Source organism: Balaenoptera acutorostrata, chromosome 14 (genome assembly GCF_949987535.1).
Source record: "Balaenoptera acutorostrata chromosome 14, mBalAcu1.1, whole genome shotgun sequence".
Classification (NCBI taxonomy): domain Eukaryota; kingdom Metazoa; phylum Chordata; class Mammalia; order Artiodactyla; family Balaenopteridae; genus Balaenoptera; species Balaenoptera acutorostrata.
In genome coordinates, this window is record NC_080077.1 from 44,485,585 (window position 1) to 44,512,581 (window position 26,997).

At 38.3% G+C, this 26,997-nt stretch overlaps 1 long non-coding RNA gene across 1 annotated transcript in view; it reads left to right on the top strand.

The window, feature by feature from the left end:
- The window catches only part of LOC130704754 (uncharacterized), a 221,487-nt gene that overhangs the window by 27,163 nt on the left and 167,327 nt on the right, over positions 1 to 26,997 (top strand). The window contains exon 2 of the long non-coding RNA XR_009005222.1: positions 4,132 to 4,241. This is a non-coding gene — a long non-coding RNA (uncharacterized LOC130704754). The remainder of the gene's footprint in view (positions 1 to 4,131; positions 4,242 to 26,997) is intronic.

A 26,997-nucleotide genomic window follows, 5' to 3' on the forward strand; every position in this document is an offset into this window, starting at 1 on the left:
CCTTATTCTCATTCGTGCTTTCCTTTAGTTTGCCTACTAAGTTCCAGAATTGCTGTATTATGCTGCACTTAAGACTACCTTTTCGAACCTTTCCATACATTCTCAAAATCACTGATCCTCTTTCAATGGAAGCATGATTTTATCTCAGAACTTAGGTTGAAATAAAATATTCAGTGGCATGAATATTTGATCAATTTCTATGCTTCCCACTTGCTTTTAAACCCCATGAGAGGGGGATAATGTCTCCTTTTGCTTGCCATTATTACCACAGGAGGTAGCATAATACAGAACCCACAGTGACTTAAATTAGGCAAAAATACATCACAACTGGATTTAATTATTATTGCACATATTTAGGTATTCTTTTGATGGGTTGGGGATGTTTGGATGAGTAACAACATAGCAAAATATGACAAAACATGCATTTTCTTGCCTTCATTTCAGCAAAATTGCTAATTATGTTATTATCATGAAGAGTTTAACAATATTTGTTTTCTATTAGCAGTAATGTCAAACCAAATAACTTTCTTTGAGTCATTGTAGTTCTTTGATAGGTTTTATCAATTTCTATTTGGAGAAACTTTGCTCTACTGAGACAGTAGCAACTGGAATTCTCAATAAGTTCTTAAAGAAATAATTACATTTGGAAATGAACCATGAATTTTACAAATCAGGTTCAAACATTGCTATGGTTTAGCATATGAGAAATTACCATTTTTACAGAAAATATTACAAGATATTTTAATTTCATCTTCTATATTGCTCTGATTTATATAATGATATTCACCATCTCTAAAAGTAATATCTCAGTCAAATACTGTGTATGTTTTCTTTCAAAAAATTTAATATCAATATATTCCAAAAAAATAGCAGTGTATCGATCAACTATAACTTGATCAATAATGGTCAGAAAATAGTATAAATGGAAATTCATTTATTATTTATATGTGAATTAACTTCACAGTCAGGTGAACTTCCCCCCATGTTTTAATTTCCTTATAATTTATTGGAATGTTACATTTATAGCATTTTATATATCTTTAAATTTAACTACTCTCTTTAAATTTTTTAGAAGTTAAAAAAGCCTTTACAAAGTGAAATTGCTAAAGTTATATATATTTTGGTAAGTTTTGCTAACATTAATAGCAAGCAACTGTTTATACCAATAACTCTGGCTACTACAAGTTTAAAATTAATTTCATATCCTGCCAATGTCCATGATTCACTCCTGGAGGATATTCTGTGATTTGGCCTAAGACTCTTTGTGCATCTCATATCTCAACTAAATTAAATTTAATTGTCTTAACAATGTAGTCAGATATTCTGTTATGTGGCCAAAAATACTTTTTAAAGTCACAATTGATATGTTTCATCAAGATGTTCTATTTTTGACCAGATCTAGAATATATTATAAATAATTGTTAAATTGTTCCCCAAAAGTCACTACTATCTGCACAGCTGAGGCCATGTCTTTTAGTGACGAATTCAAAATATACATTGTACTTGGCACAAAACACTTCCTGGTTTTCAGCTAAAACTCTGGCTTGTACACCCTTTTCTTCACCAACAATGTTAATGTCATTTTCTTAGTCTCCCTCTCTAGACTTTTAAAATTAATGTCTAAAATTTAAAGTTGTTTCTTTCTTCACAGAGTTAAAACCTTTAGTTTTTTTTTATTAGGTGTAAAACCAAGGAAATACTAATTACTTGTGATGTTCTTGTTTTTTTCTCTGGTAGATCAACGATACATAAACTCAATGTTAATCTTTCAACATGACTTTTATCTCTGGTACAGTTTAGCTGAACTGAGTAAAACTTGTTTTTTCAAATTTTATCTATGATAATTTCTTTCATTTTATTACTCATTAAATTAATAATCCCAGTTTGAATTCTCCACACTAGACAGTGATCCTTTGCTTTATTATTAGTATTTTTCATCTACCTTAAATGTTTGGTTATTCTAGCATCAAATTTTGAAATCCTTTCTATTAAATCAAGAAAATTTTCAGTTGTCTGTATATATCATACCGACGATGCTGACTTTGGCTAAATACTATTCACATGATACTATTCTTTCAATAATATTACAATAATATTCTATACTGACATTTAATTTCTTTGTTGAATCCATTGTTTGGCAGTTTATTCAATTCCTTTTTCAGTTCTAGAAATTGCATGAGTGCTTTTTAGTGTATGCAGGTGAAGTTTTAAGAACATATGAGTTTCCTGTCAAAAATACCTTCATTGGCCAAAGCTGATCTTGAAGATGGGCTGTGAAAATAGGTAACAGCAATAGCAAAACACTTTGTCTTTGAACTTTGTTACTCCCCTGCCTAGAATGCTCCTGCAGTCTTTCTCGATCTCATCTTGTTTCCTTGCTGAATTCAAGCCTCTGCACAAATGGCCCCTCTAAGAGTCTCTTCTCCAATACCAGGTTTCATAGCACCCCACCTCTGTCATTTTTCTATCCCCTCATTCATTTCTCTTTCTAGCACTCATGATGACTTGCTTATCATGCATCTTCCCAAGAGAACATAAGCCCAGTGAGGACAGGAACCCTGCCTGTTTTGGTCACCACTGTATCTCCAGTATCTAGAGCAGTTACTGACCTATAGTGAGCACTTATATAGTTGTTGAATGAATGTAGTTTCCATTCTGAAATTTGTTTCTTTATTTCATCAATGAATTTACTCAGCCCAAAGCCAAAGGCCCTTTGTTATTTCCTATTAGGTTAATTCCTCTATAGCAGTGATTCTCAAAGAGTGGTTCCCAGACAAGCAGCATCAGCATCACCTGGAAACATATTGCAAATGCAAATTCTCAGACCCCACCCCAGACCTACGGAATCAGACGCTCTGGGGGGCAAGACCAGCAATCTGTTTTCATAAATTCTCTAGGTGATTTTGATGCATGATAAAGTTTGAGAATCACTGCTCTATATATTATAGGAGTTGGCATTGTGAATTACTTTTTAAATATTACATTCCCACTGTGATTTGTATTAAAGGCACGTTGAATGCTAGAATTCTTTTTCTTTTTTTAGTGTGGACAATCTGGATGATATTAATCATACATTATTCTAGAACTCCCACTTAAGCTTATTCAAGAAATGATCATGAAGATAATCTTTCATTATACTTTAAGAAATACCTTAATAAGAGAGTAAATGATGCAATTGGTTCAATACCCTTTATAGTTTATTTGTGCTGGCTGGAGGTGACTACTGCTTGAGGGCTATGGGTTTTAACTTTTCCCTACTTTTTTTTCCTACTCTTTCCTCTTTTTTTGTTTCAGTTCCTAAAACTTGAGAGGAAAATGGATTTGAGGGTGGAAGACAAGTCTGTCTTGGGATCAAGTTTGGGAAAAATTGTAGCTTTCATTGTTCTTTTAGTAGAGAGAATAATTAGGATCTTAGTGGTATTTCCATTTTTATATATTCATAATGGTCTTATCCCATATCCCTAATCTTTCTGACAGTTATCTAAAAAAGATCAAGGATTGTTATTCTTCTTTCTTAACTGATGTGCTTTGTGGATGTTTTTTGTTGGGTGTCATGCACTCTAGTGTTTATGAATTAAAGTTTGCTAAGTGTTACTGTGAAAGACTCTCCAAGCTTCATTGCCTAATCCAAATCTCTTAATTGGTGTGGAAAGTCAAATCAGCAAAAAGATTGTCCTCAAAATAATGAGATACTTGTTGGTCATGCTGTTTTATTTTATTTGGTTTAAGCTAGTGGTAGAATCCTTTCTTATGTGTTTTTTGAGAGGATAAGGAAAAATATTTTATTGTCGTATGCTCATTTTTATGAAAAGAGGAAACGGACAAAGAAAGGGACATTTAAAAACATTGATCCCGAGGAAGGGAAAAATGAAACATGTCATTTATTGGAAGTTGATGATAGTTTAAGGACAGCTAACTTTCTGCACAGTGTCTGCACTTCCATATCTAAATGTTTTCCTGCATGAATTCTCCTCTTAAATGTTAAGAATTGTTTTCTATAGGCTACAAAAGTGAATCACACTGCTTTTTAAAACACCCACACACATATGCACACACGCACAGAATTCTACCTTTCAGATCTCAGCATAAATCAACTGACTGACTTTGTCAATTACTTTGTCCCTTTTTCAGTTCCCAAGGATTTGAGAAAATGACACCAAATCCCAAATGAGAGGGAATAAAGGAGTTCATAAAAAAACTGAGATTCCCTCAACGACTCCATTTCAGCAGTCATTGATCTGGTGAGTGGAAAGATTACAATTTTATTACACACACACACATATACACTGGTGGCGTGGATGTAACTTCCTTCAGGGCAATGACATCATGGCAGAAACATACTCCAGATGAACTTCCCAGGTGTTATGTATTTCACCTTGCCCCTACTTCTGGATCACAGCTGACTGGTGTTACTTGAGTTGTGGACAGTGCTGATGTAATGTGAGCCATGAGTGTGGAAAGAAACGTGGACTTAGAAACGTAACTTCCGAGGTCAAGTTCCACCTTGGCTCTTATCAGGTCTTCTACCTGGGGCTGCTCACACCTTTTTTGACCTTTCTGGCTTTTGTCTCTAAAACGGGCACGATACCACATGTCTTTCTTTCCTAGGGTTTCAGATGAAGTCATGAATGTGAACAGTCTTTGTAAATGCTGTGCATGGTTCAAGAGGAAGATATTATTAGTGTTATTCTCACTATTAACAACTATAAGGCTTTTGAGAAATAGGACATGAAAATAATGATTAAGGGCAACCATGAAAGACATACACATCCTGAGTACAGAGAGAATTGGGTCAAACTGAGAGCATTTGAAGGAGCACTGAAAGATTGCTTGTCTCATCATTTCTTTCTCACTTTCCCTAAATGACATTCATGGCTCCTGGAAACCCACGGCTCCTCGAGGAGCTTCCTGAGTTAATCTCAAAACAATGAGAAAACTTTGAATCTCTTTTTGGGTTGCCACATCGCTTACTCTTTCTCAAGACATTCCTATCCCTCTCTTAAAGACTGAATTATGCAGGGATGTTGCAACCTTGAACTCCCCCCAGTGAAGGGATGGGGAAAGTGGCTGCACACTGAAAAATGCAAGGCATCTGGAAAGAGTGCCCAGAGGCTGTAATGTGCCCTGGTGACCAACTGGCTGCCTGTATCCTGTTCTCTCATTCTTTTATTCCCTCCAGACATCCTTGGTTTCTTTTCCAGCCCTGAGTAGTAATGACTTCTTCATCTGGCACAGCCACTGGAGAGGGAGAGTGAAGGCCTTCCCAGGCCACGGGGACCATGCTCTGCTTCTATTGGCCGGAAGAGATGATGGACGAGCAGCAGATGCTGCTGTCAGCCCAGCCCAATCGCTTAGCCTCTGGAGATTATTGATACACAGTAGAGGCCGGTCAGCTGTTCAATGGAAGAGTCCCAGGGTCAATATGGGTCCCAAATCCAGGAATATCGGAGTTCTTAGAAAGCAATTGCTTCTCAGCCCTATGCATAGAATGCTAGTATCCAGAGAGCATCACCTCAGAATCTGAGACTAGGTATAACCCCCAAATATGCACTCTCAGAAAAACAGCCGAATAAAATTCATCCAGGGTCCCTGAGAGGTCCTAGCACCCACTGGATGTTACCTCTTTCTTGTCCCTCCTTATCACCTTACTTTATTTCCAGATTTAGTGACAGTGGCGTTCCAAAGACACACCTGGCAGTGCTGCAAACCCCACTCTGTGAAACACTATCCACCGATTAGTGCTGACACAGCACTAGGCTCCAGAATGCCTGTTCAAACCCTTTTCCTTTTACCTAGTGTTCTCTCAGGAACTAAGGTTGGCCTATTAATTGGCAGTTTGCACACAAATCCCTGATATGCCTGCAGCACTAGTCCCTAGTTCGTGCCCTGTGTTTGTAAAGGGAAAAGGGGATGGGGCTGGACACTTTTTTTCTGTGAACTAGACCTCCTAGATTCAGTTCACATGTAAGTGCTCAGCATGCCGGCCCTCTATGTGGGCTCCTTAATGAACAGCTGAGTGGTCTCTGATGCATTTCAGTCAGTGATCTCTGTAGGGTGGAGGTGGAGCCTAGCCCTGAGCAAGGCAGCAGCTGCTGCCTTCCATCACTCTCTCTGGCCAATAGAAAGAGTGAAGGACCTGCCCGTAGGCAGGATAGGCTGACTGCTGACTGACAAATGAAGGATCATTACTCATGCTTGTAAGAGAAACCCGGCAACGTCATGATGGGAAGTATGACTCTGACAGCGGACCTTTGCTCCAGTGCTCCTTTGATAGGTCAAATACTTTTCAGATTCAGAAATATTATGTCTGTTTACAACGTCTCATTGATAGTAATTCCTTATTATCAGATTGTAGGGTTTAGGATCAGGATGTTATTTTGGGAAAAATGACATAGCTCCTAGGGCTACCTAAATATATCCTTAACGTTGAAGACTTGAGATAAGAAACATAAATTATTACAAAGTAAGCCTGACTGGCAAAGTAGTACAGAATTAACTTACACTTCAATGGATCACAAATAGGTTAAAGCAAATATTTTTTAAAATGGCACAGGAATAAAACATTTAATTTTTTCTTTCTAGCAGTGACCTCTCTGGTATTCATCTTTCCTGGAATAAACTCATATTCTGGGTATGAGTTTGCTTTTCCTGCTCATGGGACCTCAGCTAGCCCCACTATCCATAACAACAGCACCCTCTCCCTGGGATAGCGTAAAGTCAGTGACTTGTCAGTGGGATGTATAGTGCCTCATGCCTTTGCTGAGTAAGGTCTTTCTGTGAATGCATCACAGTTTAACTTCTCTCTCTGCCCTATCCTGCTTCCTTCCTTTCCCTTCCCTTCTCTTTCCATCAACAGGTATTGATCTAGTGAACACTCCTCAATAAATTCCTCATACAAATCTCCATATCAGAATCTGCTTCTTCTTCTTGAGGAACCCAATAAATGACAAGGAAAGAGTTTTTAAAAGTTAAAATATGAAATTCCTGAAGTGGAAAGAATTAAATAGAAAGGCTGATAGGTAATGTCTAGAAAATTTCCCAGAACTTAGAACAGCTAGATGAGATGTGAGAAAAAAAATCTGATGTTCCTCCAGAAGGAGTTTTGAAAAAGGGAACAGAGGAAAAAAGGAGAAGTAATAAAAGAAAAAAAAAAACTAGAAAAAAATTCCCAGACTTAAAGGGAACAAGTCTTCAGATTGAAAGCATTCCACTGAGTATTCAGCTAGATGGATGGAATAAAGATTCACCCTTAGACATATCATCATTCAGTTTTAAAACATTGAAAGTAAAGAGAAGTAAAAACAAGGAAGGTTTACCACTTTTAGGGAGTAAGTCTGGGGAGTAGGGGAGGAGGGTATAGAAGTCTTTTATTTTTCATTTAATATCACTCATATACTACCTGCAGGAATTACTTTATGACAAACATACAAACTAGTAAATAAAATCTTCTTAGTCTTTGATTCCGTGTAATTTAATTTTCTAAGAAGTTACAGCTGACTTTGAGTTCAGGCTCCAGAGTAAAACTGTCTGCATTTGAACCCTGACTCCCCTGTTTTCTTCTAGTGTGAGCTTGGACAGTTTCCTTAACCTCTCTATGTCATCCATCCCCTGTGAAATGGGGATAACAGTAGAACCTACCTTATAGACTTTTGTGAAAATTAAATGAATATGCATAAAGCTATATGCATAAAGCATTTAGCTCAGGGTCAGGCACATAGTAAGAAAGCAATGAACATTAGCTGTTATTATTTTATGAAAATAAACATAAATATACAGATAAATTTATATACAAGATGTTTATTACAGTATATTTTGATAATAAAAACCTGAAACAACTCAAATGTCTAACAATAGGCAAATGTTTAAATGTTATGTTGTATTTATAACATGACAGTCAGTTGTTAAGAAAAGTCTTGTTTCCTAAGAATATTTATTGACATGAAAAAACACTGATTATATAATCTTAAGTGAAAGACAGGCATAAAACTACCTATATCTATATCTGCATACAATACACACACACACACACACACACACACATATATATATATAGACAGATATTCCAATTTTGTAAAAGAAACATTCTAGGTATATAGTAAAAGCCTGGAAGAAAATAACTAAAATGTTAATGGTGGTTGTCTCTTTAGGTGATGGGATTACAGGTAATGTTTACTGTCTTCTTCATGGAGCTCCCACCTTGGTGGGAGGGGAGGTCATTTGCCTCGTTTGAGGAGAGTACCTCCCTAAGGTGGAGGCTCACCCACGTGGCCTGTGGTCACCTCTCGAACGCTGCCGGAGCCCTGCTGCTGTCAACTGTGTCTGTGTCTCAGGGAAGCACCTGAGAGCTGAGGAGAGGAGAGGCAGGAGGGGGATGGGCAGAGTGGGAAGGATGGTGACTGACTCCCTTCAGGGCCCTGACAGATAAGCAGGCATAATTATGACCCCCTGAGCTTTGGGATCCAGTATGTAAGGAAATGATCTCTAGAGAGATTCCACAGGTTTGGTGAACAATGAGTTAGGAGAAGGGAGTAGAGGGTATGCACCTAGACGAGTGGCTTAAGGGTCCGATTATCTCCCACAACCTCCCGTCCTCCTTTCAAAAGATCAACCAGGTGTCCTTTGGCTCAGCTTCGTCCTTCAGATCCTTGTGTGGCCCAGCCCTCCTCCCTGCACAGGACACACACACGTCTTTCAATGCTGCCCTCTCCTTCCAGCCCACGCTTGCCAGTCCTCCTTTAATCTCCCGCCTTCCAGCACCCTGCACACCCAGCGCTCCACACATTCCACCGGGTCAGGACTCAGCTCCCAGGGCTCTTTCATCATTGGAAGACCTGACGGTTGTTGCTAAGCAGAGTATACAGGGCACAACTGTAGCAGCTGTTTAACTCAAGCTAATTCACGGTATTTCTCAGTTTGCCTGGATTATCACTGGGGAAGCAATGACTTCCCAGTTTACTACAAAAGCTGATGTACCTTGATGACCTGTTATGAAAATGATATTTATGTTCTATGACTTGAACTTTACTCAAACCCCAGGAAGCAAACATTTATTAAGTTTATATTACTTGCAGCATGGTGATGAGTTCTGCAGGAAAATAAGAAGTCACAAAAGAAATAGATGACATTGAACCTGGGTTAGATAGTAAGACCACATTTTTGGATCGGGACAGACTGGCACTTATGTGCTTGCTTTTTGTTCCACTTAATCAAGTAACTTGGAGTAAATTGTGTATGCCTGCACAAGGTCTGAACTCTAACCCATGGAGGTCACTTGAAATTAAAGAGAACTAACATCAGATTCTGGCTCCACCTTGTGCTAGTGCTGTGATAGGTGGCCAGTTGCTTCACTTTTCTGAGTCTCAGTTTCCTCATCTGTAAAATGGAGGTGATAGCAGTCACTGTGAAAGTAAATGAGGACATGTATGTAAAGGGGCTTCTTGGCGTGTGCCTACGAGGTCATCGCTCAGCAAATATGGGTGCCCCTTCCCCCCCCACCGATAAATGGCTGTTCTATGGACTTGAGTGTAAAGTCGAACTATGTTTTAATCCTGAAAAATGGCTAAGCTAGTCGATATTCATTTCTTAAGGAATAATGAATACTACGAGGATTGGTACAATGGGAAATGGAATGATCATTTAGAACTGTCCGTTCTAAAATAATTTCTGACTTAAACTGAATGTCATTGGTTGTGAAGAGCTGGCCCAAGACCTGATGAAATAACTCAATGGGCCTCATTCTCCTGGTTTTTACATATATGATGAAATATAATATAGCCCAACATTATCAGATTCTGAGATCTTATTGGCTTAATGGATGGGAACTATCAAGCCTGGTGTCTTTGTCATAGTTGACGAACATTTTTGTTGAACGACAAAGGAATAGTGATTTTCAGACTGGAAGCTGTGACTGATTCCATGTGTGCAGCCCAGGGATGTTCACTGTGGGAAGGCTCTCACCTGCTCTGTGGTAGGTAATAGAAGAGCGCTTTAAACAGCCTTCTCTTGTGGCTGACGGGCTGGTGACATTTATTGTATGCTGCCTGGGTGCTGATCACCTCACTCATTTACATGCTTATCTCTTTCATTTCTCCCAACCATGCCTTCCCATGGACTATTTCTGAACCAAATGAGGGCAATGTCTCCACAGCATGGAAAATTCACACTTTTCCCATGGCCCTTTGGGCAAATTTACGATCAGTGACACAAGGGGGAAATTTAGGTGGGGTACCAGCTTAGGGGAAAAAACAGGAAAATCTAAACCAAACTAAATCAAACTTGAGCACAGTGAGACCATGACTAGAGAAGTAGTAAGGAAAGGAAAGGAATACTTACAGAATACCAACTATGTGTTTGGCACTATGCACACATGACCTTGAAAGAATCTACTACAGTGTCTTCCCTTTTAGACCTCAGTCCTCTTTATGGCATAGGATCTTTTGAAATACACCTGAAATAAACATGGACAAGCTGGAGAACTTTGGAGGGTGTAGGATAGGGAAGGGAAAATGTTAAGGGAATCTTTGACTCTATCCTCTCCCTGAAGTTTTGTGTAGATCTGTCACCATATTCTGGGGTGTCGTCCTTGAGCTTAGAAGAAGTGATGCCTGATGGGGAGAGCATGAGCTCAGGGCTTAATGGTGGCTCTGCTCCACTTACTGCATGACTTTGGGAATCTAGACTCTGAGGGTTTCAGCAGCCTCAGGTGCAAAATGGGGATAAAATGTACCTCAGAGGGTTATTTGAGTATTAGAAATAATGTTTGTAAAGTGCCTAGCACATATTTAGTACTCAAAATACTATGACTTGCATCTGTTATTGTCCCTAAATCCAGTGCCCCAAAATCACTTGCTTAGATTATATAAATTTTTTAGATGACCTACTAGTATTGTTACCTGATTCGACACCAGAGTGATCTTTTTAAAGTACAAATTTAATGTCCCTTTCGTACTTCAAAATCTTGAGTGCCTAAATCTTTAGTGCTCTTTCTTTCTTTTTTTTTAAAGCAAATGACCTTATTTATTTATTTATTTATTTATTTATTTATTTATGGCTGTGTTGGGTCTTCGTTGCTGTGCAAGGGCTTTCTCTAGTTGCGGCAAGTGGGGGCCCCTCTTCATTGCGGTGCGCGGGCCTCTCACTATCGTGGCCTCTCTTGTTGCGGAGCACAGGCTCCAGATGTGTAGGCTCAGTAATTGTGGCTCACGGGCCCAGTTGCTCCACGGCATGTGGGATCTTCCCAGACCAGGGCTCGAACCCGTGTCCCCTGCATTGGCAGGCAGATTTTCAACCACTGCGCCACCAGGGAAGCCCTAGTGCTCTTGCTTAAGGCATTTTTTAAATATAAATTTATTTGTTAAATTTTTATTTATTTTTGGCTTCATTGGGTCTTCGTTGCTGCCTGCGGGCTTTCTCTAGTTGCAGCGAGCGGGGGCTACTCTTCGTTGCAGTTCACGGGCTTCTCATTGCAGTGTCTTCTCTTGTGGCGGAGCACAGACTCTAGGCACGCAGGCCTCAGTAGTTGTGGCTCATGGGGTCTAGAGCGCAGGCTCAGTAGTTGTGGCACACGGGCTTAGTTGCTCCACAGCATGTGGGATGTCCCCGGACCAGGGCTCAAACCCATGTCCCCTGCATTGGCAGGTGGATTCTTAACCACTGTGCCACCAGGGAAGCCCTTTCTTAAGGCATATAAAGAGCTTTAAAACTTGTCCCCATACTACTTGAGAAGATTCTCTATCCTTCTTTGCATTCTCCATCCCCAAGGCGTGCTTCTCAGGCAAGCGGTTTATGCAGTCACACAGGGCCTTGATTTCAAAAGGGACTCCATCTTAAGGCTCCATCCTAAGGCTCTGGTATGGATTTCTTGAAATTCTTGATGATTTTATCTTTGAACTTGTGTTTTGTGAGCTACCACACAAGTAACAATAGAACATGGGCATAAGCAGCGCTGACATAATTAGACTGTAGCTTACACGAGCATGAGCTCAGCTCTGCTGCGGCTAATGTCTGAGCCACTGGCCTGGCCCCCTGGCATGTACCTGGGGCAGTCTGGGGTGCCATGGGTCCCCAAGGGGGCATCCAGGGTTAGAACCTGGACCCAAATTGGCAGTGGTCATGGCAGCAGTAGAAGCCGAAGCTGCAGCAGTGGCGGCAATGATGGCCCTGGGAGAGAGGTGTTGTATGGGGTCAATACCTGCACGGTGGTGGGAGGTGGGCTTCTTGTCCATCCCTGGAGCCCATCCCTGTGCATTTGCACAAATATGAACTCTCCAGCCTGAGGGCAGGGTCAGGATCTCTGGCGATGGGACAATAAACTTTGTCAGTAAATTATTACAAAGTCAAAACGTACACACAGATATTGCAATAAAGCATATCAGGGAGTTATTAGAATTTTTCAAGGAGTTTTGAATTTCTGGTTTTGAAAACTGCTGCAACATTACAAAGCAAATATCCATAGGCTTAGAAATGGAAATTAAATTTAAGGATGATCACATTTGACAGAAAAGAATGCTATTTTCATATGACACTTCACATGAACCATTAAAAGGAGACAGTTACAAAATTAAGTTTTCCTTGTAATTGAAGACACAGAGATGGAATGCATAAACAGGTATTTTGAATTATATGCAAATCACGAAGCTACTTTTAGCTTCTTATATAACCTTCACAAGTTTTAGGAAATGTCATAGGAAACATTAAAATGTCGTGTAAATTTACATTTAAAATTAAATTCAGATCTACATGAAATTGATTTGTAGAAAAAGTCAAATCTTTTTAAAAAATTGTTCTGAAAGAGTTATCAGCTCTAGATGTACTAAAAGTTATATTATAAAATAATTTATCAGAAATGTATCTCAGTGTTGTCACTGCCTAGAGAACAATTCCAGTAAATTTGCATCAGCAGAAAGACCACTAGAAATTATCAAAAAATATTTATGATCTTGTGTTAGCAACTGTCATTGCTTTTAATTGTATTGTTTGGAAATTTAGTTCCTAAGAGTACAAATTCTTTTTTCCTTGTAAGTGAATTTGTAGAAAAATGAGCCAGAAACTAAGATATCACATTAGTAAATACTGTTATTCATTATAGTACATAAAATTATGACACCAAAAATATTTAATCTTCTTTGCAATTTTCAAGTATGCATTAGTCATATATCACTCTTATGATTCTATTACTTTCTTTTTTAAAGGTAGAAGCTTTTTATTTTAGTACCTTTCACTGCACTTTTCCCCTGCTTTTTAAGCTAAAAGCCTCACATTTTCATTGTGTAGGGCTCCACACAATATATAGTTGACCCTGCCCATCCCCCCACCATTGCTCACCTCCTATTAGGCACCGAACACACTTCTGTCTAATAGTTGAACCCACAATGTCCTTCCATTTTGGCATTCCTTTGGTTATGTTGTTTCTTCTGCTTAGAATGACCTTCCTGCCCTCTTTCATGTATAAATCCTACTCATCCTTTCATAGACATATTCTTGTAGCACTTTGTACATACATTGATTATAGCCTTACTATTTTGTGCTATCATTAGCTGTTTGTATGTTTCTTGCTTTTGCTAGATTCTGATCTCCTTGAGAGCAAAGACTCTACTTCTTTAACGGATACCATTTCTCAGTACCTAATAACTGTGCTTTTCATGTTTTAGGAGTTTAATGAATATGATTAAACAGAGTATTGAGCAGAACAGCAGTCAAAAAATTAATAATAAGGAGATGCTGAACATTTGGCTGAAGCATTGATGAGGGTTTGTCCAGCTGATCAGCAAGCATCCTTGCCCGATCAGTGCTATATTCCTGGAGAAGTTACATAAAATCTAAGATCTGAAGGATCGGTAGATGTTAGGCAGACAAAAGGGAACAGGGTAGAAGAGGGCAGCATCAAAGCAGAAGGGATGCCAGGTGCAAAGGCCCAGAGGACATGGTGAGTCCCAGGAACTGAAGATATCTTCCTCCTCAAGAAGCATCCTTGTTCTGAGAGGGATAGCTTTCATGAAGAGTGAAGGAATGTTTTTTGACCAAAAATTATAGAAATATCATATCATTCTCCATCCCCAGGACCCCCAAATAAACTTTCAGGATTCATCTCTAGGTCAATAATAATGACAGTCAAAATATTTAAGAAAATATTTAATGTAATGGGTAGAACTTTCCTTATCACTAAAGTTTAAATCATTAGATATGTCCCTGGATCCTCTCCACCTACCAGCTCATTAGCTAATCAATGATGTTATTGGTTCAATTGGATGGTTTCCTGAATTAATTAGACGGTGTTACAGAGGTTCACTTCTGGGTATGGGATAGATGGGGATGACTTAGGTCTGTAGTTAGATATGGTGTCCCTACCTTCAGTGTCTAGGTCACAATGGGAAACAGGTAAGAAGGAAGGATCATGGCAAACCCATTTCTATCGGCACAAGTAAAAAACTTCTTAAAGCCTGTGACCTTTGCATACAAAGGGGAACCCAAATCTGGTTTTCTAAATCCAATGTGAATGTCATCTATCTCCCTGAGTGGGACACAGTTAACATGCCTTAAGAGTTTCCCTATGGTAAAATGTTTTTCTTTCTTTTTTTTGTTGAGAACTTTAATTATATCTTGAAATATTATAGTTGGTTGTAATGTATGTTGATCCCTTGATTTTAGCAACTATAGGTAGCTAACAACTACAAAAAAAATCTTCTGAAAAAGGCCTAAGGATTTTACGCTGAATGAGGTCACAGGCCTTCTCTGTCTTTTATGATCCTTGAGGCTGTTTTGTTTTTATGTGTTATTTCTTAAGTTGTCTAGGGAATCAGTCCTAGAAAAAGAATTTACAAACATGCTATTTTTACCTTTGCTCTATAGTGTCTCAACATATGGCAAAGTTTCTGTGAAAGGGGTATAAAAGCCCCAGAAAGTAAAGGAGACATGAGTACACAACTAAATTTAGATATTTATAAAGTACAAGTTATGTTTATAAGCTTATAAATAATTTTTTTTGGTAAATATGCTTCAACTGCTAATAATAATCAGGAGAAGGAAAGAGAAGAGTGAGTATGAGAGTTCATATTTCACCTACAAAAAAAAAAAAAGAAAGTCCAGATGAAAGGGAGTGAGTGAAAGAGGAAGAATAAGGAGTTTATTTCCTATAGTAAAAAATGTACTACTATGTGTTATAAGCTGAGGATGTCTTAGGACTTTAAAGATGTACCCTGTGAAATTTAAGAAGTTATTGATGAAATAGTATACGAAGGTGAACTATATTAAAATACTTTTACAACCATTCCAGACGTCGTGGTCCAAGTTGGCATGTCAAACCTGGTAGGTCACCCACTTCTGACTGTAGCTTAGATTGCTGGGAGACACATCTTCCTCATTAGTTTCAGGTGACAGCTCAGCTCACTGTACAGGAGAGATCTACTTGTAGAGAAAGAGAGAAGAGGGAGAGGAAAATTTAGCACTGCATTTTCTTAGGGCAAGAAATTCCACCGCATCTCCAATGTTGGCCCATTGCCTGGGATCTCCTTAAACACATGACCATCACTCTTCTCCCTATTTCTGGCCTGGATTTGGAGTTTGGTGGCTAAGCAAACCCTAGTTAGAGCTAAAATTAGGCAGCCAAATTGTGACAAAACATACCTGTCTTCAACAAAGGAGAGATGTCTGTTTAAGGAAAATTGGATCTATCCATGGGTTAATGCCAGTTGCATGCATCTTAGCAGTCTGTTTCTATGAGGCAAAATCTGAACTAAAATAGACCAACTAACTAAACTGCATTCTGGCTTCCAACCCTCTAGTACTGCCACAGCAGCCCAGTTCTGTTGTAAACGGACTGGTCTAGCTGGAGGAGAGTTTAAGGAGTTCAGCAATGTAACAAACTATTGACACAGATGGGGTAAAGCAGCGGGAATAGATATAACCATATCCTTTGGATTAACGTAATTTTATGGTTTCAAAGATGTCAAAATTTGGAAGTCTTTTGCATCATGGGAGGAATGTATTTAAAGTCTGAGAGTTACAGCATTCTCTTTAACTTGACAAGTATCTGATAGAAGAGGGATTGTCATCAAAACTAAAGCAAAGTGTAGTAACAATAACGGCTTATTTAAAAAATGTTTTTACACATACTTTTCCAAACATCTCTGTGAATATCTTTTGACCATCCACGTTATGGCTGTGGTATTGAAGGGGATTCAGTGATGAATCAGAGATTTTACTGTCCCTTCAAGGAGCGTAGGATCTATTTAGAGGCAAGAAAAAAATGCAGGGAAAATGAAACAACAAGAAAGAATTCAATAGCAGTTTGAGGTAATATAGAAGAGATAGTTGTTTTTACATAGGAGGTACATAGCTGCACACTTATTTGAGAGATGAAGCAAGCCATCCTAAGTCCAGAGGAAGTCTGAAGACACAGAGCTCTTTAGCACCTGTGCAGGGACTCAAGCTCAGGGAACCAGACAATTAGGCAATTAGGTTGCTACTCTTTACATTGCACAATACTTAATACCAGGGCCAAAACACAAACAAACAAACAAACTGAACCAAACCAAATCAACTAAATAACATATGTTCTCCCCTCCAACTATAACCACTTTAGGGTTAAGGAACCCATTCTCCCTGGTAATGATAGGTTGTTCTTTCGTCTCAGTCATTTCTGTGATCCATCCCACTTCTCTCTTTTTTTAAAAAAAAATTTATTTATTTATTTATTTATTTTTGGCTGCGTTGGGTCTTCATTGCTGTGCGTGGGCTTTCTCTAGTTGCGGCGAGCGGGGGCTACTCTTCCTTGCAGTGCACATGCTTCTCATTGCGGTGGCTTCTCTTGTTTCGGAGCACGGGCTCTAGGCGCGCGGGCTTCAGTAGTTGTGGCTCCCAGGCCCTAGAGCACAGGCTCAGTAGTTTGGTTCACGGGCTTAGTTGCTCCGTGGCAAGTGGGATCTTCCTGGACAAGGGCTTGAATCCGTGTCCCCTGCATTGGCAGGCGGATTCTTAACCACTGTGCCACCAGGGAGGTCCCATCCCATTTCTCTGGAGACAGCTGTTGTGTACCTCATTATGACCATGCTCCCATCTCTGTTCTTCTTGCAGAGCACCTTAGCTCTGTGAATTGTATTACCATCCATCCAGTCACCTAAGCCCTTGTATCAGGATGGAGCTTTTGTCTTGTTGGCTCCGTGTCACTTCTAGTCCTTATATCTATTGGGGAAGAGGGATTTAGCAGAATAACACCAAAGGTCTACTCTAGGGGGATCAAATTAGGAAGGGAGATGTGTGCTTGTATAGTGGGTGCTGTACTCTGTGAAATACCAGAATCCCATACTGCACTCCCAGGATGGAGGTAGAACTGGGTTTTGCCAGCCTCAGACAAAAACGGTTGGAATCTTTCTGGCCTCACAAGGAGCATGCAGTTGCAGGGTGGAGCCTGGACTGTCAGGGTAGTAAGATAAAGGAAAGAGGTTCTGGGCATCCTTCTGAGGCCAACTTTGTTTGAATTGAAATAGCAAAACATTGTTTTGCACCCTGCCTGGAACTCTAATCAGATAACTAACTCAGTAGAGCTAGTTTCTTTTTGGTAATGGATGAAGCCTGCTTACCTTCCCAAGCACCATGGAGCCTGTAAGAGCAAGGTTACACCGGAAATCTCTGGGTCACCATTGATCCATTGCGCTGCCTCAAAGAAGTTCACTTTTTACTTCTTCCTCATTTCAGACATCCAATTGACTTCTGAAATCTATAAATTCTTTCTGGAAGAAGATTTTTGGATTAGTCCAACTCTTTGCAGTACTGTTAACAATCTCTTAATCTAGGGAGGCCTCGACTCCCACGTGGATTCCCATCACAGCATCGTAAGCAGCTTCACTACCTTTGGCTTTGACCTTCTCAAACCCATCCTCCATACAGCAGCCGCCACGTCGGGTCAGGCCATTCCCCTGCTTAAAATTCTTCTGTGGCTTCCCACGGCTCTCTGGATCAAGTACATTTTGAACTCCTTTTAGGTTGTTGAAAGTGCTCTGCCTCTTCTCAGAAACTTTCAACATTTCCTCTTTTTAGCCTAGAAGACAGTTCTCTTTGTTTTTACGTCACTAACACTAACTCCACTGCCAGGTATATTCCTGTAACTACCTCCGAGAGTCTTTCCTAATGCCTCCCACTTCTGCCCCATGTTAGGTTCTATGTTCTTGTTTCTATAGCAACTCGTATTTGCCCCTCCTCCACAACGTAGCGCCCATGATTTTTTTTTTTTTTTTTAAACAGATCTTAAATTTTATTTATTTATTTATTTATTTATTTTTGGCTGTGCTGGGTCTTCGGTTCGTGCGAGGGCTTTCTCTAGTTGCGGCAAGTGGGGGCCACTCTTCATCGCGGTGCGGGGACCGCTCTTCATCGCGGTGCGCGGGCCTTTCACTATCGCGGCCCCTCCCGTTGCGGGGCACAGGCTCCAGACGCGCAGGCTCAGCAGCTGTGGCTCACGGGCCCAGCTGCTCCGTGGCATGTGGGATCTTCCCAGACCAGGGCTCGAACCCGTGTCTCCTGCATTAGCAGGCAGATTCTCAACCACTGCGCCACCAGGGAAGCCCCATGATTTTTTTTATACTTGGTTTTAAAGTTAATTTTTTAAGTAGTCTTCCCCACTAGCCTATAAGCTTTGTGAAGTCAGGGACCATGATGTCTTGTTCACTGCAGTAGGACCTGACTCATAGTTAATCAATGGAAACTTGCTCTATTAAATCCAAGGGAGACCCCTCTAGTTACACTGTCAACAAAATGCAAGCATTTTGGATGAGTTTGAGATAAACTTATAATGACTTCTATACAGTATTTTAAGCAACTGCACAATAATTAAAATAATCAACTCAAAGCACCTAAGGAAGGTATAAACTTCTACTGATCTGCCTATTTCATGTCACGCTGAACAACTGTGTTCATTTAATTCAGATTCTCTAATGAGCACCTACGTATGCCAGGTTTTGTTCTAGGTATTGGGGAACAGAAGTGAACTCAGCAAGATTTTTCAGATGGCTATTATCTGTGCTTTCATGGGCCTTCCATTCTAGTGGAGGTAGATAGAGAATAAAATAATAAATATCAATGAGATCATTTTATTAAATAAGTGCTAAAATAGAGCAGGGAATGGAAGGCTGTTACCTAAGGAGATGGTATTGGAGTTGAGACCTGGATGAATACCAAATATATGTATTTCTTATTATAAATCACAATATCACAGAACCCCAAAGAACTTTTGTTTATATAGTCATATCTATTGATATTTATTATACTAGAAAGTAAAACTGAGAAATTAAGTAATATTCACTTCTTAACTTACTAAAAAAATCCATTACATGTTAACATAACATATTTTTATAAAATGTAGCCATACTTTCCAAAACAAAATAATTTTAGTGAGAAGATTGGCATTGTTCTATATTTTTTCAAGTCTCTTTAATATGTGGCTTAACAAAAGACAGTTGGATTCTCATATCTGCTTCTGTATTTAATCTGTTGCAATATCACATGTCCTATACCCTCTGGAAAACTCCACTGTTTATTCATACGAGAGCAAGAGGGAAAAAGACAAATAATATCTTAGTAATATTATGAAAATAGTTTTAATTTCATAGACTTTCCCTGAAATGGTTTGAGAGCCCTAGGATTCCCAGAAGCACATCTTGAAAACCATTTCCTTATACTTCTCTTATTTTTCTCAGAGTGCTGGCCCCAAAGTAGCTGTTCAATATATATTTATTTTTGCATAAAAATTGAAATGTAGTTTAACTTTTTTCTGCTTGCAATTTTGTTTAATTATCCTTGCACATGAAAAGATACAGCAATCCACCAGGTTTCAGCCAGTGCAGGATTATAATGGTTTATTTGGTGAAGCGCTACAATGGATGCATATGGAGGAGTGGGGAGAATACGGAACACACACACTGCCCTGTGTCACCTGGGAATGGCAGCGCACACGTGGGCAGGAGAAAGCTGGGATTGCAGGAGTTTCAGGAGAAAGTGCAGGGAGGGTTGGATATGGAGCCAGCACTTGGTGCTGTAATACAAGAGGTGCTTAGTCAGCGTGATTTTAGTGCTCAAGAACACGGAGTGAGGGTTGGTGAGACCTCATGGATCACGAGAGATCTACTTGCCGGGCTAGGATGAAACCTTGTAGATAGTAATTCTCTCTAACCATTCATAAGTCTCAAATGACTGCACTTGTTATTAAAGTACTTTCAGACTTTATATGGTACCAACTGTAGTATCTAATAAGGTTTAGTAAAAGACATACAAGGATACCAGGAAATGGGCACCCCTCAACCTCCATGAGAGGGCATCACATAACCAGAGGGTAATGACAGTTTTGGTGGTGTGAGCTGTGTCCTGGAGGAGACCTCTCAGCATGGACATTTAACAAGCCAGATGAGAGATTGCTAACTGGATAGGTTGTTTTGAAGGCCCTTTCTCTAAATTCCTATAAATAGGAATGAAAAACTCCATAATATTTTATGGAGTATGTGATAGCTCTAAGTCATGGAGGGTTTTAGTTACACTGTTTGTACTGAAGACATGTGAACGTAAACACCCTTCTTAAGCTTTCAAAAAAATGTATGAAATTACCAATTTACTCCCCAGAACCCCAGGACTGTTACTTTAGAAAAACATCAGAGAAGAATAGAGGGAAAACTAAGGCACCAACAATATTTCTAGTGAAATTGGTGGCCAGCCCTTGTACAGGGTCACAGGAGTGACGATAATTCTTTGGTTAAAATTCAGACATCAGTAGTGGGAAGGAGAGGAGTGTTAGACACTGAAGGAATCTTCAGGATTTATGTATCAAGGATTTTTCTAGTAAGGATGCATGTTTGGCCTTTTATAAGGGAACTATTATAGAATGCAGGTGAGCTTCCCCCTGAGGCACACTCCTGTGTTGCTCAATTCAGGCATGACCTTGACACTTGAGAAGCCAAACCATTCTGCTTCTTTTCTGAAGCCATCTGTTAACACCAGAAGTGTCCTGACTAAGGGGAAATGAGATTTACGGTGGGCCAAGAAGATGGAGGAAGAGGGAGAAGGTTTTATGAACATCTTATGACTTAATTTTACATTGCTTTCCCTGGACTGGAAGTTCATTTGGAAAATAAAGGATGTTTAATGGACTCCAAGACACTGTTGGAAAGTGCAAAATTTATGGATCATACAATCATTCTAACGTGACTGATGTTTTCATATTGACCTTTTGCCCCATTTCATGGCATTAACCTAATTATGTGTGTTAGCTGGAGGTAACCTTAGGATATTAAGTATCCCAGCTCATTTTTTTACAGAATTTCTTAAAAGACTTTAAATTTGGTACTCCACAGCAGGATGAAGAACAATATTTTATTGACATTGTACAGAATAGAAATTTCACTGTTGTTCTTTAAAGAGATAACAGACAAGACTCTTTTCTGGTTTGGGGTCTCAAGGAATTTCTGCATTGTGTTCCTTCAGTCATTAACAAATTGAAAATATAGAAAATGTCTGTAGAAAACGAAACAACATTCCCCCCCCTCCCCCAAACCAATGAAGGACAGCTGCTAACAGGGAGATTGGATTAACAAAGGAGCAAGTGTATGAAATGCAGCAGTATTTGCCCAGACACTGAGTTTCTTTCAGCCTCTCGGGCTGGCAGTGGTGAGAGAGCCATCTGTCCTATCGTCTTGCCCTCTGTAGTCAGCCATCAATTTTCCACAAGGGCTCTCAGTGACAGCTCCCTCATAGTGACCATACTTGGACACGGCGTGTGTGACACGCTTTACAAGAGTAGCTTCAAGGATTTAGGACTTAAGATGCTGAGTCTGTGGAGTAGGAGAAACAGAAAAACATAGACAGGCCAAAGGTAGGTGCAAAGTTAGAGACACATTTACTTATCTGAGGAAACGGCTGTACTTATTTTTGTTATGTTTGATCTTGAAATCCCACGCTGTATGGGTTTGACTCCTAATTCACAGCTTGTAAACAATGCTGTTGTCTGAGTAAATAGAAAGAAGCCAATAAGCTGTTCCTGAAAGTCAGAGAAAAGACAAAACACAAACTTTCCTGCGTCTCATTTTGCGATGATTTTCCTTTTTTATAACGAGGTCCGCAAAATTCTCTTCTGTCTACTTCCCAGGTCCCTCTCTCTCTCTTGCAGCTGTTCTACCCTCACTAGAAATAATATGCATAAAAAGAGTATTCTACAAATATGCATCGAAATTGCCATGCTACTTTCCCCCTGCTTGCACTGGTGCTAGAGAGTATTCAAGCTTGGTTTTTAGAGGTCTAGGTTTCATGAAGAAAGATTTCAAGGATACATTTAAAATAATCTCCTTAAAATGTTATTTTGGTAAAAGAACATGAGGTCATTGTGAATATTCCTGGAAAACCAACATTCCATTTCAGGGAGAATTCAATAACCTGCTTGGAACTGCTTTTGGTTGTTCTGAAATTTTATCATCTCCAACACTGCTCATAATAAGTGAGCTATTTTTCTGGGCAAAGAAACCTTTTTGTGATTTTGGGAGGGATGCAAAATGTAGAAATTTGGGCTAGGAATTTTAATTCTGTTTTTCTCTGTGTGTCTCCTATAGAAGGTAAAACTTTGTATTCCTAAGATCATTTGCAGAATGTCTTCTTAAGACTCAGGCTAGAAATTAGGCTAAACTCCAATCTAGAGAAGAAGTTTACTAATCAATATGCTTGATTCTAGCTGGTGAGAAAACAATTTTCAGAGTGAAGAGTTTCAGATGACTGGTTAATATAATATCAGCAAACTTCAGAGGTCATAGAGGAGAAGATTGAAAGACACATGGAAATTACGAAGTTATAAAAACAAAAAGCAAATTAGGAGAAAATACAATGAAACAAAATTAAGAAAAATTCTCTGCATATAAGGAGCTCCTACAAAAACGTAAGATGATGTAAACACAAAAATGAGCAAAGAATATGGTCAGGCAATTCCCAAAAGAATACTAAAGGGCAAATAAGTAGATGAAAATATGTTTGATCTGATTAGTAATTGGGGGAATTCTAATAGAAAATGAAAAGGTAATTTTGCCCATTGCTCAGAAAGTATTAAACATATATTCAGTGTTGGAGAGGATGTAGAAAAATCACAAAATGTATTATTATGAGGACCTTTGATCTAACTTTACAAAGACACACCAACTGTAAAAAAAAATCTTTGAAACAATTGCGGAAATTTAAAATATGGGTTGGGCATTAAAAGGCATGAGGGGATCGTGGTTAATTTTGTTAGGTGTGATATAGCTTATAAATACATAAAAAGAAGTTCTTATTAGTTAGAGATGCAAAGTAAAATACCTATAGGTGAAATTGCATGATGGCCTAAGATTTACTTTAGAAACACTCTAGAATAAAAAATATGTGGGTGTGGGATAGATGAAACCAGACTGACAAAATGTTGCTAATTGTTAGAGGTGGGTGTATTAGTTTACTAGGGCTGCCATAACAAATACCACAGACAGAGTGGTTTAAATAACAGAAATCTATTTTCTCACAGTTCTGGAGCCTACAAGTGCAAGAGTAAGGTGTCAACAGGTATGGTTTCTTCTGAAGCCTCTCTCCTTAGCTTGTAGATGGCCACCGTGCCGCCGTGTCCTCATGTGGTCTTTCCTCTAATGTACGTATCCCTGGTGTCTCTTCTGTGTGTCTAAATTTCCTCTTCTTATAAGGACACTAGTCAGATTGCAATAGGGTTTACCCTAATGACCTCATTTTAACATAATCACCTCTTTAAAAGCACTATCTCTAAATACAACCATATTGTGAGGTATTGGGGGTTAGGGCTTCAACATATGAATTTGGGGGAAGCACAATTCAGCCCATAACAACAATAGAAAATGGGTATATATGGGTTTATTATGCTATTCTCTCTACTTCTGGTAGATAATGGGTGAACATTTCCATAACACATACTTTTAAAAAGCACATTCGATGGTGCTATTTAGAAAAAAAGAGAAAAGGAGAAAGATGGAGAAAAACATATCTATCTATCTATCTATCTTTATCTATCTATCTATCTATCTATCTATCTATCTATCTATCTATCATCTTCTACTCTATGTAAAAAAATGAATGGAAGTATTCAGACCAAACTGTTAACAGCTGTTACTTTTGCAGAGGGTAGTGGAATAAGGAGAGGTAAAGGGATCTTTTTAGGTTTACTTTATATTCATCTGTATGTTTACCATATGTTTTTTGTTCTTTGCTCTCTCTCCCTCTCTCCCTCTCTGTTGGATTGATGGTTTTCTTTGTTTCTTTTTTAAACACAAAAAGAAAAATTTAATCTTTTATTATAATTTAGTGGTTTGAAGGTGATTTTTTAATAGTACATGCCTATTTTAGCTAAATATGTTGAAGTCTTCCAAACAATAACAGGTATTATTTTTATTTCATTTACTACTATATAATTTTTTAAAAATATACTTTACTTTTTAGTGTAGTTTTAGGTCCATAGCAAAATTGAGCAGAAGGCAGAGAGATTTCCCGTATACTACCAGCCCCTACATGCACACAGCCTACCCCAATATCAAAATCCTGCACCAAAGTCGTACATTTGTTACAATTGACAAACTTACGTTGACTCGTCATTATCACTCAAGGTCCTTAGTTTACATTAGAGTTTCCATACTGTGGACTGTGACAAATGTATAATGACATATATCCAACACTAGGGTATCACACAGAGTAGTTTCACTGTCCTAAAAATCCTCTGTGTTCCGCCTACTTATCCCTTCTTCCCCACCAACCTCTGACAACTACTGATCCTTTTACTGTCTGCATTATATTGTCTTTTCCAGAATGTCTTATAGTTGGAATCATACAGTATATAGTCTTTTCATTTTGTAATATGCATTTAAAGTCCCTCTCTGCCTTTCCTTAGCTTGATAGCTCATTTCTTTTTAGTGCTAATATTCCATTGTCTTGAAGTACCACAGTTTATCTATTCACCTACTGAAAGACACTTTGGCTGCTTCTAAGTTTTGTTAATTATAAATAATTCTGCTATAAACATTCACATGCAGGTTTTTGTGTAGACATAGGTTTTTATCTCCTTCGTGTAAATACCAAGGAGTGCAATTGCTGGATCATATGGTAAGAGTATGTTTAGTTTTGTAAGAAACTGCCCACTGTCTTCCAAACTGTCTGTACCATTTTGCATTCCCATCGTGACTGAGAATTCCTGGTCCTCCACATTCTTGTCAGCATTTGGTGTTGCAGTGTTTTGGATTTTGGCCATTCTATTAAGTATGTAGTGGTATCTAACTGTTGTGTTGTTTTGTATTTCCCTGACGACATATGACATGGTGCATCTTTCCATATGCTTATTTGCCATCCGTATAGCTTCTTTAGTGTGGTGTCTGTTCAGGTCTTTAGTTCATATTTTATTTATTGCTCAGGTTGTTCATTTTCATATTGTTGAGTTTTATCTTTGCTTCTTTTTTTCTCTAGTGCTTTGGATCTTATTATCCCTGATTTTAGATATTTTTTTTTGTTCTTCTGATGATTACCTTTAAAATTTTAATATGTATTTTAAAAATTGATGTCTAATAATATGTATCTACATTTTCTCAATGAACAAACAAAATATTTTAGCATAGTTTTACTTGTCTATATGCATCACCATTTTTGTCTCACATTTTGCAGCCATTAGGATTTTAGATTCAGCTTGTTAATGATTTTTTTAAACATTGTTAATCAACCTTGATTATATGATTGATTTATGTCTTTGTTCACTATGGTTTTTAAATCCCATATCATTCCTTTCTTTGGATTTTTTTCTTCAGGAGAAGGTTTGTGATGAATAAATATTCTCAATTCTTGCATATCTAAAATGATTTTTGCCCTTGAACTTAATGCTAGTTTTGCTGGGTATAGAATTGTAGGTTAAAAATATTTTCCCTTAGGGCTTCAAAATATTGCTGTATTGTCTTCTAGATTGCATTTTTGCTTGTTTAGAAGTCTCACACCAGTTGGAATCTTTTTCCTTTATAAATAACTGTCCCTTTCTTTCTGGAAACTTTTAGAATTTTCTGTTTATCTTTGGTATTTTGAAATTTCACAATGATATGTTCATCTATAAATTTTTAAATTTATTATGACTGGAATTGATGGAAACTTTCAAACTGAAGGCTAATACTTTTCTACATTTCTAGGAGATTTTCTTTGATTAACTCTATTTTTCTTCTTTTCTTTATAAAACTTCTATAAAAATGTATGCAGAGAATGGGACTTCTGGATCTATCCTTTTATCTCTTAATTTTATTCCAAAACATCTTTGTGGTTTTTTTTTTTTTTTTTTGCATAATATTCTGGAATAATTACCTGACTTGATGGGCCAGCTTACTGATTTGCTTTACTTTTTGGTTGCTTTGCTAGTTAATTCATGTACTGAGTGTTTTAAAAGGCAACATATTTGAAATTTCCAAGCTCTTTAGTAGTTTCTTTTTCAGGGAGGCTCCACCATTTCAAATCTCTCTGAGGATGTCAATAATACTTATTTTAAATTATTGTTGTTTGTCCTGTTTTTTAAAAAAAGTATGTTTATTATAATATCTTTTCCCTAGATTATTAGTCATTTCTGTTTTCTTCAGACACTTGGTACTTCCTGGTTGTACACTCAAGTTTGTATTTGATAATTCTCATTCATGTGTTCATAGAGCCTAGTTCTGTGTAAAAAAACAATTTGTGGATTTGGCTAGATGTGGTATCAGATGTTCATATCTTCCTTGAGTGAGGGCTCCCTGTTCCTCTGGATGTCACTGCTAGTTGGAGCTTCACCTCTTTGGACTAAGTTCCCATACTTACTTTTATTTGACAATGGATCTATGTTACTTTGTGACTTGAAAAAAATAAAAATAAAATTTAAAGCATTAAAATATTAAAAAAATATAATATCAGTGTTTTACTGGAATAAATGATTTCTCACTGCCTGAATCTGGCCAAATGCACCTTTAAGTTTATATTTCAAAAAAAATGGTTAGG